Raw genomic sequence first — 14,919 nt, forward strand, 5'->3', positions numbered from 1 at the left:
AAAAACTTTTTGGTGTCAAGGAAGGCATCATACTAGGTAAGCATGAGACAGATAAAACGAAAGATGTACCTTAGACAACCAGGAGACAGAAACATACCTTGTAAGCAAATCAGAGTGCTAAGTGCTGAGGAAAATGTGTGTCCAGGGCACTGGGGAGCAGAGGATAGGTACCCAGGCTCTGTCTGGAAAAATTGGGTTTTTTAGGGAGGGGAGAGTTGAACTGGATCTTGAAAGTGAATTTGGGGGCGCCTGGGTAGCTCGGTCGGTTAAGCGTCCGACTTCGGCTCAGGTCATGATCTCTCGGTCCGTGAGTTCGGTCCGTGAGTTCGAGCCCCGCGTCGGGCTCTGTGCTGACTGCTCAGAGCCTGGAGCCTGTTTCAGATTCTGTGTCTCCCTCTCTCTCTCTGCCCCTCCCCTGTTCACGCTCTGTCTCTCTGTCTCAAAAATAAACGTTAAAAAAAAAAAAAATTTAAAAAAAAAAAAAAAAGAAAGTGAATTTGTTCACCCTATGGTCAAGGGGGAAGGGAGGGCATTACATTCCAAGCAGGGGAAACAGCATATGCAAAGGCACAAAAGATGCATACTTGGGGAAAGGGGTTCCTCAAATATGAATGGAACCTGGGTGGCTTAGAGGAGAATAGCCCAAGAAGTGAATAAGGACCAGCCTGTGTGTCAGATTGAAATGTTTGAGCATTACCTAAGGGCAGACAAGTAACTAAGCTGAGGAACAATCTGACAAATTCTCTGCTTTTTTAAATCTGATTGTTTAATGTTTATTTTGTAAGTACCCATGCCACATATGCACACACATGTGGGGTAAGGGCAGAGAGAGGGGAAGAGAGAATCCCAAGCAGGCTCTGCGCTGCCAGCCTGGAGCCTGACACAGGGCTCAATCCCACGAACGGCGAGATCATTACCTGAGCCGAAATCAAGAGTTACAGACTTAACCAGCTGAGCTACACAGGTGCCCCATAAGGTCTCTGCATTTCGGAGATGGTGGGCACAAGTGGGAGAATCTGGACACAAGAGACCAGTGAGGATCTGGCAAAATAGACCAAGAGAAAATGAAGAGATCTGACCTTGAGGAGTGGAAGTAGGAAGAGAAAGATAATGCTCCCTTTCCTGACCCTGAGTTCCGGATTGGCTTTTTGAGTTATTTCCCTTAATGGCCCAGGCACAAGCCAGACACACATGTAGAAGAGGCAATATGTTGTGGCAGGACTTGGAAACCCAGGTCCCTCACTCTGCTTCCAAAAGACAGTTCCCTGTGGGCCTAGTGACTTGAAGATGTAGCCTTTCTCTGTTTGTTGAGGTGGGGGACAGGAGGGCTGGCCTGTCATGCAAAACGGAGGTCTGATGTGTACCAGCCATAAATTCCATGATTCAAAAGGCACGTGAACGCTCAGAGCCTCAATTTCCTCATCTCTAAAAAGGGAGATGATATCCCTCACTTTGTGTAAGTCTCAGGCCTGTTCATTTGTTTGTTTATTCACTAAACTATTTATGGAGCACATACCATGTGCCAGATACTGGGCTAGGCGCTGGAGGAGATACGATGATGAACAGTACAGAACCTACCACTGCCCTCAGCTTGCTGGTGGGGTGGGCGGGGGAGGATGAAATCCCACGGTCAGCTAGAAAGCCCTGCATCTGTCTCCTTATTTTTCCATTTGTCTCCCAATAAAGTCATGATCTGGTTTACTTTTGCTTTCTTAATTTCCTTATCTCCATATCCTTAAGCAAATCTCTTCCCCCTCTCCAGGTGATCCCTTACTCACATCCAGCTCAGGGTCTATGATTGGCTTTAACTACGGAGAGGAAGGAATGTGCTTCTGGGAAAAAATTTTTTCAAGGAGAGGTGGCTTCATTATACAGAGGAAATAGGAGCAGAAAAAGCTGAGAATTCCTGAACACACTTGACTTTCTTTAGTATCCCTCCTAGTTATCTCCCTCCACCACTCCTTTTATAGTCCATCCCTATTCCCCGCCTTCAGTAGCTGCGGTCTCTTTAAGTGCGCTCCTCCCCGTAAGCTAGGCTGGGGGGCGGAGAGCGCGTTTCTTCCCGGGGTTGAATGTTAAGTTGTTTGTCCGTTTCGGGCTGCCGTCCTGCAGATCCGCCATATTGTCTGCTGAAGCTACTGCTGAAGCTGCCGCTGCTGCCGCCGCCAAGTAGGAGCGAGCGGAGCCGCGATGGGTGAGTAAGGACACCAGGCAATTGGGGACTCGAGCTGAGACACTCCTGGGGCGTGGGGCCTAGCGGGAGCCTGTCTCCGGTCTGCGGAAAATGTCTGAGGCCCCTCCAAATAGGTGTGAGGGGAGAAGCCAGGCCGGGAGAGCAGCTCAGGCCAGTTTGGGGCCGGGCTAGGGCCCCTGCGGGAGCAGTCTTTGGGGGCTGATTCCGGGAGCACCTTGCCACGCCTGGAGCCCCCACGTGGTGGCCTTGGGCCGGAGCCCTCGCGTTCCCAGGGGCTGGAAAGGGGCCGACCCTCCGGCCTGCGCCGAGACCGCGGCTGGGGGGACGGGCGCCCGGCGGCAGGCCCGGGCGGCGCTCAGGGAGCCGTTTCCAGGCGTGTGTTTGACCGACGCGCATCTTGACTAGATTCGGGGCTCCTCCGAACTCGAGGGAAATCCTGCCTACGTCGCGAGTAGAGTCCTCTGGTGAGGGAACGCCAGGCGAGCTAGCTCCAGGCCCGTAACGAGGGGCAGCCATGCCGAAAGCAGCCTGGGCCGCTGAAGGCCGGCAGAACTTCCCGAGCCGCGGGCGGAAATGGGGTGGTTCGGTTGGACTCAGTGACAGCCTGGTAGTAGAAAATCACAGACCGAGACCTCGGGGCCATGTGTGGTAGATCGGGACTTCAGGTTTGTGGGTCTGGCACTGGTTAGGAGAAAAGGAGCGACCTGTTGCTGTCTCTCTGAAGGGACTCCGGCGGGCAAGGCCTGTGCTCAGGGATAATACGATGGCGAAGTCTTTGGACTTAGCTACAGAACCATCAGTGAAGAGATACTTCCTCTTAAGCGTTAAAATCGATTCATTTTGCTAAACTCTTCCTACGCGCGGGTATTGTTCTGACTGCTTTACATGTTACGTTTTTCTTAATATGCACAAGCTAGTGAGCCAGTTACTACTGTTACCCCTGTTTTACAGGTAAGGAAACTGAGGCTTAGAGAGAGGTAAAGTAACTTACCCAAGGTCATACAGTTAGTGGCTATACCCCGGTGATCCAGACCCCTAGGTTATAGCTGCAGTTCTTTATGGCTTGGCCCCCTAGTGGTTGGGCTGGAAAAGGGGGAAGAAAGCTTTTAACCCTAGGCAAAGTTGTAAAGGTGTTTTTGTGTGCTGGTGTGCCCACTTTGAAATCTTTAGTCTGAAGAAACTGAAAAACTACAAAGTAGATTGCTAACTCCAGAAGTTGTGTGTGGAAGGGAGTGCTCAATGAGGTTCTGGGATTTAGTTTTGTAAGATCCCAGATCCTGAAGAAACAAATTACTCCCTTGAGCAAGGCAATGACTTTTTTTTTTTTTTTTTTTTTTTTTTTTTTTGCAAGGCAGTGACTTTAGAATCAGATCTGGGATTATAATCCTGCCTGCCACTTTCTAGCTCTCATCAGTTAAATATCAGATAGTAAGAGAAGTCACTTAAATATCACATGCAACAGTGCACATAGGAAGCATGTAGCACAGTTCACAGTAAATGTTATTTCTCTTCCCTTCTGATCCTTCCTTTCCTCATCTCTAGAAGGAGGGGACAGAGTGTTATCAAGATGTTTGAAGACTAAATAAGATAACAAGTGTTTAGAAAACAGCCTAGTACGGGCTCTGCAGGCATCAGAACAGATTCTTTTCTACCTGCAGTAGCATTCCTTTCCCTTAAGCACTCTGGTTTTCAGAATCGAGTGTCAAGCCTGATAGGTTTGTCTAACTGCAGCTTTATGAAGTGAAACATTTGGGGGACTTTTATGTTATAGATTTCTGTCGGCCTTCAATTTTAGAAACACTTCCTTCAAAGGGAAGGAGCTAGTGTTTACTTTATTAAGCGCAGTGAAATAAGTTTACAGCTTGGGAAACTACCTTAGAGAAGATAACACAGCTAGTAAGCAGCAAAGCCAGACATGAGATTCTTACTCATTTTGCTGTACATAAACCTCTTAGAAGAGTTAAGGTGTGAACTAAAATTAGTCCTTTTCTGGTAGACTTTGAAATGAAAGTTATTTTTTTCTTTTTTCTTTTTTTTTAATGTTTTGTTTATTTTTGAGAGAGACAGAATACGAGTGGGGCGGAGGCAGAGAGAGGGAGACACAGAATCCGAAGCAGGCTCCAGGTTTTGAGCTGTCAGCACAGAACCCGACGCAAGGTTCGAACTCCCAAACCATGAGATCATGACCTGAGCCGAAGTCGGACGCTCAGCCATCTGAGCCACCCAGGCACCCCTGAAATGAAAGTTCTTATGTGGAGCAACAAAGCCTGACCAAGGTCCTGAAGGGGCTTTTTAGTATAGAGTCAGGTGGCCTCCTTTTTTCTTTCCGACTCCATTTCAGATACCTCTCTCCTATCCCACTTGGTCTTTCCGCACGTCCAGCTATTGGTGTGTGTGTTTCTGGCTGGTCTTTATACACATGATGGGAGTGAAACTAGCGTAAGGATACATTTAATCCTAACATGGGATCCGAGGTGGTTTGGGTTATCCCCATTTATAAGTGAGTAAACTGAGGCTCTGAGAAGATTAGGTGACTTGTCCAAGGCTGGTGGTCTAGGCCCTTTGTGTGCTTCGAACACTAACACAGCCTGTACCACACCTCCATGAATCTAGAACCTGCTGTGTTTCACTGCCTGTCAGGTGTGCTCCACTCAGGCCCTGGCCTGTATCCTATACTGTTTGTCCTGTGCCAAACTTTATTAGCTTTAACAGACTTCTGTAGTGACTTTCACTGCCATTAGGAGCCCTGTGGAGGTGATGCTTGCAGCTCTGGAAGTTACTTATTCTGACCCTCCCTAGCAGAGACCACAGTCTTTTAAGACTAAGTCTTGGCAGACACTGGTTGTTTTATCAACCATTCCTGCCATTTTGCTAACCAGGAATCTGGCAGCCCCTCCCCAGCCCCAGGGATAGGTCTTGATTAATATAAACTATAAACCAATCATTGTAATTCTGTCTCCCTAGGCAGTGATTGATTTAGGCTTGGCTATGTGATTCAGCTCTGGCTGTAATTAGATAGGAAGGGAAGCCTGAGGGATTTCTGGAAAAGCTTTCTTTATTTAAAAGAGATTTGTTAGTGGGGTGCCTGGGTGGCTCAGTCCTTTAAACGTCTGACTTTACCTCAGGTCACGACTTCATGGTTCTTGAGTTCAAGCACTGCATGGGGCCCTGTGCTGATAGCTCAGAGCCTGGAGCCTGCTTCGGATTCTGTGTCTCCCTCACTCTCTCTGCCCCTCCTGTGATTGCACACACGGCTCTCTTTCGCTCTCAAAAATAAACACTAAACATTTTTATTTTTTTTTAATGTTTTAATGTTTTTATTTTCTTTTCTTTCCTTTTTAAAAATTTTAATGTTTGTTTATTTTTGAGAGAGGAAGAGAGACAAAGCATGAGTGGGGAAGGGGCAGAGAGAGAGGGAGACACAGAACCCAAAGCAGCCTCCAGGCTCTGGGCTGAGAGCATAGAGCCCAGTGCAGGGCTCGAACTCACAAACTGTGAGATCATGACCTGAGCCGAAGTTGGATGCTTAACCAACTGAGCCACCCAGGCACCCCTTTATTTCTTTTAATGTTTATTTATTTTTAAGAGATAGAGTGAGACAGAGCGTGAGCAGGGGAGCGACAGAGAGAGAGGAAGACACAGAATCCAATGCAGGCTCCAGGTTGTGAGCTGTCAGCCCAGGGCCCGACGACACAGGGCTCAAACTCACGAACCACAAGATCATGACCTGAGCTGAAGTCTGACACAACTGACTGAACTATCCAGGCACCCCTGTTTTTATTTTATTTTTGAGAGACAGAGACAGAGTGTGAGCAGGGGAGGGGCAGAGAGAGAGGGAGACACAGAATCTGAAGCAGGCTCTAAGCTCTGAGCTGTCAGCACAGAGCCCAACACGGGGCTTGAACTCATGGACGGTGAGATCATGACCTGAGCTGAAGTCAGACGCTTAACTGACTGAGCCACCCAGGCGCCCACCCCAAATTTTTTTAAATAAAATAAAAGAGATTTGCCAGGGGGCTCATGGGTGGCTCAGTCCATTGAGCATCTGACTCTTGGTTTTGGCCCAGGTCATGATCCCAGGGTCCTGGGATTGGGCTCTACAAGGGGCTCCACGCTGAGAGTGGAGACTGCTTTGGATTCTCTCTCTCCCTCTGCCCCTCTCCTCAACTCACATGCTCTCGTTCTCTCTCAAAAAATGAAAAAAAAAAAAAAATTGCCAGGTTTTATTTTATTTTTTGCCAGCATATATTTTAACTCAAGTATCACCAAAGTGTGAGAGCCTCAAAAAAAAAAAAAAAAAAAAAGAGAGAGATGGAAAAGCTATAATAATAGCCAGCACTTAAATAGAACTTGCTATGTGCTAGGCACTAAGTACTATAATATTAACTCCTTTATGTCTCAGATTATCATGTTCTAGTTGATGAAACAAGCACAGAGAAGTTCAGTAACTTGTGCAAGGTCAGAGCTAATAAATAGAACCACTTAAGTTGTATGGTTCTAACCAACATATGGCAATTAAGGGCTATGTTCTGCCTCTAAAAAGGAAAGAGCCCTTTTCTGACTCTGAAATTGCCATTAGTAATGCTGGGGTGATGAGGCAGAATTTATAAATAAGAGCAGGCAGCTTGAAGAGTGAGAATAGAGAAGATGGGAAGAATCTGATGTTTTTAAGCTACTGAATTAGGCAACTTTGGAACTGTCTTATCTCTTGGTTTAACTAGGATACTGAAGGCCAATTCTTGTTTGTTTTTGGCTGCAAGTAACAAAACCTTTCTGATAACACTTCCAGGTCAGGAAGTAACTTAGCCCATTCTTCTTTTAGTTTCTCTCCAACCTTGTGCACCCACCCCACCATTTGTAACAGCTACTTGCAGAGATGGCACTGAACCATCAGTCACCACCTAAGTGTCCCACAAGCATCAAGCTCACTCCCCTTTCCTGACCTGCTTTTCCTGCATTTTTGTTAATGATAATGGTAGGACCACTGGCCCAGACACTAGGGCATCTATCCATCTTTGGTTCCTCACTCTTTTCTTCCATTTCTGTATTGGCAGTTGAAGACTATGTGATTGTGTTACTGAGGTCTCCTCTAAATTGCTTTGTGTAGGTTTTTCTCACAGCATAGACCCACAAAGAATATTCTGTGCTCTTTAACCTTACTGAGTCTCAGGCTCATCAAAGTGAAAATATGGATAACAGTATTTATTAAAATTAATGAAGATTTGTGAAATATTAGATGTAAGCAAATAGTGTAAATTGTAAAGGTATTAATTTAGAAGCCCTCCAGAACTTTTCCGTAGCCTCCTGTACCACTGCTGTAATTCTTCTGCAGCAGCGTCGCTAAAACACCCATTTGATCTGGTCACTCTAGTCCTTAGCTTAGGAACCTTCATGGACTTGCTGTTATCTACGGGATAAAATCATAACCCATACGATATGGTATTCAAGGCCTTCCTATTGATTTTACTAATCTTACTCTATTTAAAGATGTATCCACATATCCTGCATTCCAGTTAGACTACCTCCTTTGTAATTTAGCATTACTGGCAGAGAAGGTAACACAAGTAATTCTTTCCCCACCAATCTTTTCCTATGGAAATCTTGCCTGATTTTCAAGGACTAGTTTATTTTCATTTTATTTTTATTTTATTTTTAAATGTCTATTTATTTTATTTATTTTTGAGAGAGGGAGAGGGAAAGAATCCCAAGGAGGCTCCGTGCTGTCAGCAGAGAGCCCAGCATGTGGCTTGAACCCACAAAATCGAGATCATGACCTGAACTGAAATCAAGAGTCAGACGTTCAACTGACTGAGCCACCCAGGCACCCTTCAAGGTCTAATTTAAATGCTACCTCCTAGGGGCACTTGGGTGGCTCAGTTGGTTAAGTGTCTGACATGACATGGGTTCAGGTCATAATCTCAAGTCCATGATGAGTTCAAGCCCTGCCCCTGGCTCTGTGCTGACAGCTCAGAGCCTAGATCCTGCTTTGGATTCTGTGTCTTCCTCTCTCTGCCCCTCCCCAGCTCCTGCTCTGTCTGTCTGCCTCTCTCTCTCTCTCTCTCTCTCTCTCTCTCTCTCTCTCTCAAAAATAAATAAACATTATAAATAAATAAATAAACAAATAAATGCTACTTCATGAACTCTCAAATGCTTTTTGCCTTCCAAACTGGAAGTGGATTTCTGATTTCTGTAGCACTTTCTTCTTGCCTTTCCTGTAGCCCATTTCATATTCTTTTCCTGTGTTACAGTTAATCTGTAATATAATTCGTTCTTCAACCAGTAACTTAATTTCCAGTCTTAGAGTTCTCATGTCTAAAATGGGGATAATAATATCTATGTCATAGGATTGTTAGGGGGATTAAATAAGCTAATGAATGTAAACCATTTTAGCATGGTGTTTATTAGCACATAGTACTCAGTAATTTCTTTTAGTCAGTGAATAAATAAAGGGCTTACTATATTTCAGGCCGTATGCTAAATATAGATTAATAAGTTTGTCTTTGAGGGGAAGGCAGTAACATGAAAACTTGTCAGAAACATACTTTTAGGGGCCAGGCAGTTATTCAACAGTTATTCATCAATTTCAGCAGATGTTTATTGAATACCTAGTATGTGCCAGGGACTGTTCTGCTCCAGGCCCTGGAAATATAGTGGTAAACAAAAGAGACAAAAATCTATCTTGTCAAATGTCAGAATTTAAATTCTAATGGGTAATCAGCTACATGGAGACTAGCATGCGAGGACTATGGAGCTCCATGCAGTCTATGCAGCTCTAGCCAATTGTTGCCCTGGGGGACTGTAGGTCTAATATTGCTGTATTGCATAATTTCCCATTCCTTTCATCATCTCTCTCCTCTTAAAGTTAGAAATCCAGATTTTCATGATATTTCTGGATTAAACATTGATAAATGCTACAAGTTAACTCTTAAAATCTAGAAAGCTTAAGCTAACCAAACATAGGATATTTGAGGCCAAATATAGCCCAAGAACATCCGGTTTTACTTGTAAAATATTAGAAAATAATATTCCATGTATTTTATAAAATATTTCTTAGTTTATGTATTTTACCAAATTCTATGTGTTTAAAAAAAAGTTTTATTATTGTTTCTTTGGTTTTTTGTTTTTTTTTGTTTTTTTTTGTTTTTTTAAGTTTATTTTGAGAGAGAGAGAGAGCATGCTTGCCGGTGCAGAGAGAGAAGGAGGAGAGAAAATCCCAAGCAGGCTCTGCATCGGCATCACGCTGCCTGATCACAGGGCTCAAACTCATGAACCATGAGGCCATGACTCGAGCCGAAATCAAGAGTAGGATGCTCAACTGACTGAGCCACCCAGGTGCCCCTAAAAAAAACCAACAAAAAAAATTTTTAAAGGATGAAGACAGACATTTTTAGTCTTACGGATCGTGATTGCATTACATATTCAGTAGGGACTCTTTTTAAGCACAATATACATTTGGAGTAAGATGCACAAGAGATTGTAAGTCCATATTTTAACTAGTCTTCTAGATAATTTTAAAATTTTGGCTGGCTTAGATCTGACTAGCTGGCCATAATATTTTGTTTTGTTTTATTGTGATGTGGCAGGTGGAATTCTGATACTTGGGAGATCTTTCTTCCAGGGACGTCAGCTCTGCTGTTTTTTGTTCCTCTTGTGATAACATTATTAACATTATCTTCCATTAAGTTTCTTGATGGTACTCCATACCATTTATCCATTTTGCAAATATTTAGTTAAAACTAGATAGTTTGCAAATCCACTTAACTAGGCTCACAAACTACAGTATGAGGCACTGTCTTAAATGTGAATGAACTAGTATCCTCACCTTTTTGGTATAACTTTTAGTCTTCCTTCAGGAAAATTTGGCCATCTGACTGACAGATAAACATTGCCACATTGCCAGTATTAATAGGCTTATATGTGTATGTACACCCATGATAAAGGTAAACCTTACTAATGCATGTATTCGCATATATACATGTATGTATTTCTTCCTATCTCCTACTTAAACTTGCATCCCATACTTTGGAGAGCAGTATAAAATGGTAAATATTTGGATGAGGCAGTCCAGAATGCTATGGGCACATATAGTAAGGGGGTCCAGCCCAGCCCAGGGGAATCAGCGAAGGCCTTTAAGCTCAGTGAGATCTGACCTATCGATGAGAGTTGTCAGTGGGAGGGAGAGAATGATTATTTCAGAAACAAAAGATTGGTAGACTAAATGGATTGGTAGGATGGGGGGAATGATATTTGGACTTTATCTTGATAATAGGGAAATGCCATTGAATGGTTTTAATCTGTGATACCAAATTTACTTATTTCTATAACTTGGACAGCTCTAGAAGGATGAATCAGACTGCAGTAAGATTCCAACTAGGAGGTTCTTTAAAAATTTTTTTTAAAGTTTATTTATTTTTGAGAGAGAGAGCAGAAAAGGTGCAGAGAGAGAGGGATACACAGAATCCGAAGCAGGCTCCAGGCTCCGAGCTGTCAGCACAGAGCTCGACGCGGGGCTTGAGCTCACGAACTGTGAGATCATGACCTGAGCCGAAGTCAGACGCTTAACTGACCAAGCCACCCAGGTGCCCCTAGGAGGTTCTTCAAAAGTTGGTTCTTGGGGCGCCTGGGTGGTTCCGTCAGTTAAGCATCCGACTCTTGATTTTGCCTCAGGTCATGATCTCACTCTTCATGGGTTCAAGCCCCACTTCAGGCTATGCGCTGGCAGTGCAGAGCCTGCTTGGGATTCTCTCCCTCACTCTCTGCCCCTCCCCCACTCACTCTGTGAAAGGAAATAAATAAACTTAAAAAAAAAAAAGTAGTTGGTTCTTAAGTAGTGCAATAGTCCTGGCAAGAGAAGATGATGATGATTGAGGTGGTAATGGTAGGGAATAAGAGAGTTAGGAATTTGAATTAGCAGGACTTGGTTATCACCTGGAGGCTGATGGGGCCTGTGGGGGAATTAAAAATTGCAGGACTCCCTGGCCTCTTGCCTTAAACACCAGAGTGGATAGTGATGCTGTTAACTGAGATGAGTTTAAATTTCAATATTTTGAGGTATCTCTGTGATCTCCAGAGGAAGCTGTCTCAAAAGTGATTGGATATACAGTTCCGGAGCTCATGAGGGGTCTGGGGATGGAGTTAGGTGTTTGATCATCTATTTATCTGTATATGGTAACTAAAACCATGGAATCACTGATGTAATCATGGGAGGTGTACTGAAAAGAGAACATCAAGGTGCATCAGCCTTCACATGCAAGAAGAAGAGGATCAGCAGCCAGAATTGGAAGAAGAAACCAGTGATTAATGTTTCAAAAACCAAGGAAAAAGTATTTCAAGAAGGAAATGGTTGTCAGGGTTGAGTGCTGCCAAGAGCACCAGCAAAATAAGTACTTAAAAAGGTTGGTTGAATTTAGCATCATGCACCTGACAGTTGCTTTTACAAAACGAGTTCTGATGGTATGCAAGCAAATTGGAGCAGGCTAATGCAAGAGGAGAGGCAAACTGTTTCAGGAAGTTTGAAGTATATCGAGAAAGAAGAGGTTAATGAGGCTCTTAATAAAGTCTACCCAAGAAATCATGAAGACTGGAGTTAGGGCAATTGGCAGTAGGAATGGAGAAAAAGAATCCAAGAAATAATTAAAGAAATAAAACTGGCCATTCTTAGTGATTGGATGTGGGGATAAGGGAAAAGGGGTTATCAAGAGTAACTCCCACGTTTCTGGTTTGAAAAGCTGGGAAGATGTTGGTACAGACCCCTAATTCCTGTATGTGTTTTTCTTAGCCTTTTTTTTTTTCATTATCACCCTCCTAAGGAACCCTTTTAGACTTTTTCCTCCCCTGATGCATCCCTCCAATGAAATTTCTTTTTACATACAGTAAATATATCTGTGCTTTCTTTATGCATAAAGAGTAAGCATACAGTTGGCTTTTATTCAAAGTAAGGTTAAAATTTGGGGTTAAAAGGGGCTCCTGGGTGGCTCAATCGGTTAAACGTCCGAGTTTGGCTCAGGTCATGATCTCACAGTTCATGAGTTCAAGCCCTGCGTCGGGCTCTGTGCTGACAGCTCAGAGCCTGGACCCTGCTTCGGATTCTGTGTCTCCCTCTCTCTCTCTGCTGCTCCCCCCACGCACACTTTGTCTCTCTCTCAAAAATAAATAAACATTTAAAAAAAAAAATTGGGGGTTAAAAGTTAAAAAGCTGTTTGCATTTAACTAAGTTTTATAGCTGGTATTTGTTGAGTAACTTTTAATATACTTTACCTATACGAATTGTAAAGTATCAAATTACACATGCAAATTAACATTTATGAATACCCAACAAATGTAATTAAAAATTTTTTTAATGTTTATTTTTGAGAGAGAGAGAGAGTGCGCGGGTACGCATGAGACAGCATGAGCAGGGGAGGGGCAGAGAGCGAGGGAGACACAGAATCTGAACCAAGCTCCAGGCTCTGAGCTGTCAGTACAGAGCCCCATGCAGGGCTTGAACTCACGAACAGCAAGATCATGACCTGAGCCAAAGTCAGACGCTTAACTTAACCAACTGAGCCATCCAGGTGCCCCCAATATAATCAAATTTAAAAATCATTCACAGCTGTTCCTTTTCCCATGAAAGCTTCTTGTTTTCCAATAATAGAAAAAAATCACGGGGCACCTGGGTGACTCAGTCGGTTAAGCGTCCGATTTCGGCTCAGGTCATGATCTTGCAGTTTGTGGGTTCAAGCCCCGCGTCAGGCTCTCTGCTGACAGCTCAGAACCTGGAACCTGCTTCAGATTCTGTGTCTCCCTCTGTCTCTGCCCCTCCCCTGTTAGCACTCTGTATCTCTCTGTCTCTCAAAAGTGAATAAAAACATTTTAAAAAAAAATCACTTTCTTAAAATTATTTTTTGTCAAACTTTATTGTTATTATTACCTAACTTATTTTAGAGAGAGAGAGCACGAGCAGAGGGAGGAACAGAGGGAGAGAGAGAAAATCTTAAGCAGGCTCCATGCTCAGCACAGAGACTGAGGAGGGTCTCAATCCCACCACCCTGGGATCATGACCTCAGCCAAAACCATGAGTTGGATGCTCGGCTGACTGAGCCACCCAGGCTCCCTATTATTGGTGAACTTTTAAACTGCTTGATAGGAAAAACTTACAACTTAACTAGCTTTTCGACACTCCTTTAGCTATCGTTGACATTTCTCTTTTCAATACTTGGCATAATGAATCATGACAAATTTTAGTCTGTGGAATTAAATAACAAAGTATAAACTTTAATTACCACAACCTTTGTCACACACAAAAGCACTGAGTATCAAACATATTAAATAACATCCACAGGCATGACAGTCATGCATAAGCCACCTCTCATATGACTTCAGGACCCAGTGGTTAGTCAAGAGAAAGTGCCCCCGTCATAGCCATCTGTTCACCATAGATTTGTAGTACAGATCTTGCATACTTATTGTCTGCCTTTCATGAAATTAGTGTCAATACTGTTCATGTAATACTCAAGAAAATCCAATGAGAGAAATTAAATACTAAGAAATAAGACTTTATTGATAATGTTGCACTTTGGAGCACCACATACCATTGTAATATCTAGGTCCTTCCCACTCCCCATGAACCAGTTTCACCCTTCTGGGTGCAGTATTTACCCCATTGAGAATGCATGTCTTGAAGAAACCATTTAAGCCAGATATTTCAGAATTCTGATTATTTAGATTTTAAAAGGGATTATAGTGCATATAAGTTGGATAGCACGTCCAGCAGGGTGTGGGATAGAGTTCTATATATATAGTCAATTATTGTTAATATTTTGTAGCAAACCATTAAGTGAGATAAAGAAGGGCTGTCATCTTGTGTTTTGTTCAAGTTTTAGTAAATGTGTTTTGAAGCTATATTTACTACACTTGATCTTAGCCAAAAGGCCGAGAAGCAATGAAGCTATATTTACTAAAAACCTTATTTTCAGAGCTCTGTTGAATTCAGAATTTGAAATAAGGGATTGTGGATTGTGAATTAAGAGAAATGTATAAGGAGCAGATTTATGGGAAAAGTGATAACTTAAATTTTTTTTAATATATTTATTTTGAGAGAGCGTGCATATGTGCCAGTGGGCGAGGGGCAGAGAGAGAGGGAGAGAGAATGGCAAGCAGGCTCCACACTATCAGCACAGAGCCCAGTGTGGGGCTCGAACCCATGAACTGCAAGATCATGACCTGAGCTGAAATCAAGAGTTGGACGCTCAACTGACTGAGCCACCCAGGCACCCCTAAATTTTTTTTAAAACATGCTTTTTAAAAAGATGCTTATGGGTTATGGTTGGAAGGTACCTCTTGGGTATTAGGTGTGGACTGTAGATGTAAATTTGGAAATTATCACCATCTTCCAAAGAGGCAGTAATTGTCTAATGAGACGTGATTGGAGTTGCTTATTTTGGGGTGAAGTAAATGGTAGAGAATAGGCCCTTTTTTTAAAACTCTGGCTCATTGGTTCCTACAGCCTAGCTCTGGAGGGAGTGAAGGTGGAAGAATAAAGATTAAGAGAAAGGAGCTACAGTGTCAGGAGAAAGGAAAAGGAAAAACCACCTGTTATGGAAAGCAGGAGAATATAGCTGTCCTCTTTGACCATAACTTCCTAGGAATTCCCCTCCTGGGGAGGTGAGGCCTTTTTAGAGGAGGAGCTGAGAAGAAATCACCTGTCTCCCAAATTGGCCTTCTTTCCCACTACATCACATTGGAGG

The 14,919-nt window shown here is 43.3% G+C and overlaps 1 pseudogene; it reads right to left on the minus strand.

Moving 5' to 3' along the window:
- Nucleotides 1-13,968: 13,968 nt before the first annotated feature.
- On the minus strand, nt 13,969-14,116 carry LOC128776043 (U2 spliceosomal RNA; annotated as a pseudogene).
- Nucleotides 14,117-14,919: the final 803 nt, after the last annotated feature.

This window comes from Panthera pardus, unplaced genomic scaffold, assembly GCF_024362965.1.
Source record: "Panthera pardus isolate Hobbes unplaced genomic scaffold, ASM2436296v1 HiC_scaffold_11, whole genome shotgun sequence".
NCBI classification, from domain to species: Eukaryota; Metazoa; Chordata; class Mammalia; order Carnivora; family Felidae; genus Panthera; species Panthera pardus.